Here is a 4237-nt window from a genome sequence, read left to right on the forward strand (position 1 = left end):
GGCACAACTCTGAGCTCCTAGAAGGACCTCAAAGAAAGACCATCAACCTAGCTGGAGATAGGCGCTGCGACTTGCAAGGGTTTAGTGCAAAATATTGCACTTACAGCTTCCACGAGGTGAGCACCAAGAAAGTCATTCGCATTGAGCAGGTGCAAGTCGGTGAAGTAAGATTTACTAACCAAAACAAAAGGCCTATACTCTGCATCATACCCCCCTTTGTTTAGAATAATTAACAATCATCCTTATAGTCCCTTTAAGTGTGATATTTCTATGAACCCTGCAATCAGACTCCTGTACGGTGACTATTGTATTAATGAATGCATACACAATATGATCAGTCAGATGAGGTGCCCTCCAGCAACGCCATGGTACAGGTGGTCTTCGTCCGTGGCCTCACCAAGCTTGAATAGGTAGACTTCACTATTGGCTTTTTCATCTCGGGTATGTGAAACTTTTGACATAAGCTATCCACCTAACTCTTTTTGTTTTTTTGGCTCTCTGTAAGGTTAACCAGCTATCTGTTATTTCGTTGTCTTTACAATACAAGCCCTTATATGCAGACCGTCACCCAGGCATCCAGCACCACATGAGGACCAAAGAAAGGGGCACAAAACACTACTTCGACACGTGGCACATTGACGAAGGTTGGTTTCCCATTATTTTATGTTTCACTTTATTTACTGATAGGCAGTGCCTGATTCGACAATCCGTGGTCAAAATAACATTATAAAATACTTTTATATGTATAAAGGTAATTACAAAGGGTGTGCACCCGTCAATATAGTTTATTTATTATTGTGACGTCCTTCGTAGAAATATTGATGTTCTCACTGGATGTAATGGAATAAAATGAGATAACCATTTTAAAGGCTTTGGTACAACAAAAATGATGCGTTTTCCTGCACAAAGGGTCTGTTGTACGACCTGTGCGTTAACGGAATTGTCGAACACTTTGCTTACAGACAGCGAAACGGGACCTTTGAAATATGGTTCGAATCAAGACTGGGCATTAGTATAGAGATAATCAAATTTTGCTTTTCATAAATTTTTTTTGAGCGATTGGAGTCACTAGCGTGAATAGTTGGCCCTTGGTGCTGCTATCGCCGTGGCAATGAGAACAAAACCAAACATTGTACACCTGAACCCATACCCAGTATGTTGCACAGGACTCCGGTCAAGAAATACCTTGCTAACATGCAGGATAAGACGATACTTAAATTAAATTTTGTTCTCTTTTTTTAATTTACGAGGGCACAATAGTTCAAAAAATTACCACCCGTCACCCGTCGAACTCTGGAGCACAAACCATACACATTGGAATCTTGAGCACACACCACACACGTCGAACAGAAAATGATTCTTTTCAGGTAGAACTTGTGAAGCACCGCGCCTTGCAGAGAGCGTAAATGCTGATAATTATACTCGAAGCTGTCAAAATATTACTTGAAGTCTATTTGCATTTCTACCGGAAATAATGTCGTAGACTTAGTTTGTTCGCAGATTTTGAAATAGTCACGGCCATACCCGACTACCCGACAAATTCCTGTATGCCAGTAGACTCTTCTGACGTATAGCTAACAGTTGTAGACTTTTCAAGGCTTGAAGAAGAAGGTGCAAGCAGCGAGCCGGAAGAGCGAGTCCAAGGAGCTGCAGGTGTGGGTGCAGCCGATCACCAACCACCTGTATTATTGTGAAGCGCTGGGTGATGGCAACGCCCACTCCTAGTAACTATGTGGCTCAGCTTGCTGAACCCACGTGGTGGACAAGCATGACGGCTACGATGGACCGTTCAGCGAGTGCCTGCACCAGCCACTTTCTGACCGTGCATGGTTGACTGAGGTTAAGTTCATTTCACCGACCCTTGTCCAGTACACCCTTCCTGCGATTCTGATGTATGAGAAATGAAAATGCTTCTGAATGGCGTCCATCATAGCTGTGTGCTTATTCCAAGAACACCAGCTTACAACAAGCTCCGGAACATTGTTTCAAGTCTGCGGCCCCTCAAGGACATCAGGCATCTGTCTTCCAAGTCTTAGACATCCTCCATGGAAGCTTTCAACAGCGTACTGATTGAGGTCGCCTCCATGTCTTGGGCATTTACACCAGAAGGAATGGAAGCGAGGTAAACAACTCTTCTAATTAAACAACCATTCCTGGCATCGTGACCTCAAGCCGATTCTGAAGACAATATTTAATAAAAAAACATCATTAATGTTTGTTTTTTTCATGGAATTAGCAACATAGACATGTGCAGTACAAGGTCAAAAGTTATGTCTGTTTTGTTCAAGCCAGCACCCTGCGAACAAGTCTTTAGTAATTCTTATAAACTTGCGAATTAGCTTTTCGAATTTCAGTTTGCTATTGTACCAGTTAGTAACACATACCCTAGTTACACGGGCGCTTTGAACTGTCACAGAGTTCAGTCACAGTTATTGGCCCTAACTGTGATTGAACCGAACTGAACTCGAATGGTGATACACGGCTCTCTAATACCAAGTTGAAGCTTTGCCACGTGATCAGTCTAATATTTAAAATAATTTACTCACAGACACACCTTTGATTTATTATAAGTATATTGTACAGTATGGTTGAATACCTTGTTGCTTTTATCGGCGTTCATACGAGTACCAAAGCGAATTCATGACTAGGTTGCGCATATTTTAGGCTAGGTGGTGCAAGCTCCTATTACTGTTTGTCCATTTATACCGCTGGTCCCGCCGCCATCTTCGCTCGTTTGGTGGCTTGCCGGCTTGGGATTGTTTTAGCGGCAGCTCGGACGCCTAAGCCTATTCCTTCCCGGATATTTTGCTGCTATGATTCTTTTTAGACGCCTCTCCCTGCATTCCTAAAGAGTAAGTGCCTCGCAAGCGATGGTGGGCGGCAGCGGTCCTTCGGACAGGGTCCATTTTACCTTTGTTGGGGAAGTCCGTTTAGTTGAACCAAAGTACGGGAGCTCACTTGGACTCAACTGTCTCAACTGGCTTGACGAGAGTTGGCGCCGCCGTGTAACTCCGGCCAATCACGATTGATTCAAGTTCCGTTGACTCAATGGCAGTTGAAAACGCCCGTGAAACTTGGGTAATGGAGGGTCTATACTTTGTTCCATCAAGTGTATGTATACATTTCGGTCTCCACATTGGAACCATGTTCTTTCACCAGCCCATATCTTGTCTGTTTTCACTGCAGGACCCTGGTTGCTGCGCTGCACTACAATGAAAACGTTGGGCGGGAGCAGGCCACAACCCGGGAAGGAGTATGTCGCTTCATGGTCGTCACGTCCAGAGCACGGAATGGCCATTTCACAGCACGGTCAATCCCAAGCGACGCAACGTTTGGGATGTTATTGCTCCGTTGGTTGGGGACAAAACCGTGACACAAGATTCTGACTTTCAGAGTACCGTGATGAACTTATCAATGAGGTCATGACCTGTCTGGAAAAATGGCCGACCCTGAAGAAATTTCTCGAGGCGAATGCGTCGCAGAATCTGCCACCGATGTGTAACTGGTGTCCGAGGCCCCCAAGGAGTGACCTGATTGCGGCCAGACGTTCCGGCTTCACCTCTCATGCCGGGTACGTTAAGACAAGTACCGAATATTCCTGATAACAAGACAGCCTCGTCAGTAATAAATATGTCAATAGCTTAGCTGCCCCTTGATCCAAGAGATGATAGATGTTTCTTTTGTGTTTACATTTACAATAGCCTTCAGCTGCATTTTTTTACCTGTTTTTGTTGATAATTGGCAATACAAGTATTTTAGCTCTTGCTAATATTTAAAGTTTCTCCGCAGATCGTCTCAGGACCAGCCCTGAAGCACCTTTTGTTCCTCGCTCTCTTTCCCTCTGCTAGTTCCTTCTTTATGGCATGAGGTACGGGATGTATAGCAGATTGTCTTTCCACATTAACTGTTTCTTTGAAGCTAGAGGCTAAACACCCGCTTTTGAGGGGAAAAATTTGTACAGTGGCATACTGTGTCTGTAGCGTGCCATTCCTTGCCTTTTTCTTAATTGCTGCCTGCACACTTGTTGGTTGCGTTTGTTGCAGCAAACCGAAGTGTCCTTGCGCACCATTTCTTTTAGACTTGCTTTCTTTGCAGCACCGGTAAGTGTCCTTGTGTGCTGCATTCATATGGCGTTTTATATTTCAGAAGCGAGGGTAAGTGCTCACGCCGCTCATTTCCACGCGGTGAAGTCTGCGCCTCGAGCATGAGGTAGGTAACACGTAGTGTGACAATTATT

General features: G+C 44.4%; 1 pseudogene; it reads left to right on the plus strand.

Moving 5' to 3' along the window:
• Positions 1–341: 341 nt before the first annotated feature.
• Positions 342–3811, plus strand: LOC115309543 (annotated as a pseudogene).
• Positions 3812–4237: the final 426 nt, after the last annotated feature.

Source organism: Ixodes scapularis, unplaced genomic scaffold, assembly GCF_016920785.2.
Source record: "Ixodes scapularis isolate PalLabHiFi unplaced genomic scaffold, ASM1692078v2 PGA_scaffold7__128_contigs__length_106722199, whole genome shotgun sequence".
NCBI classification, from domain to species: Eukaryota; Metazoa; Arthropoda; class Arachnida; order Ixodida; family Ixodidae; genus Ixodes; species Ixodes scapularis.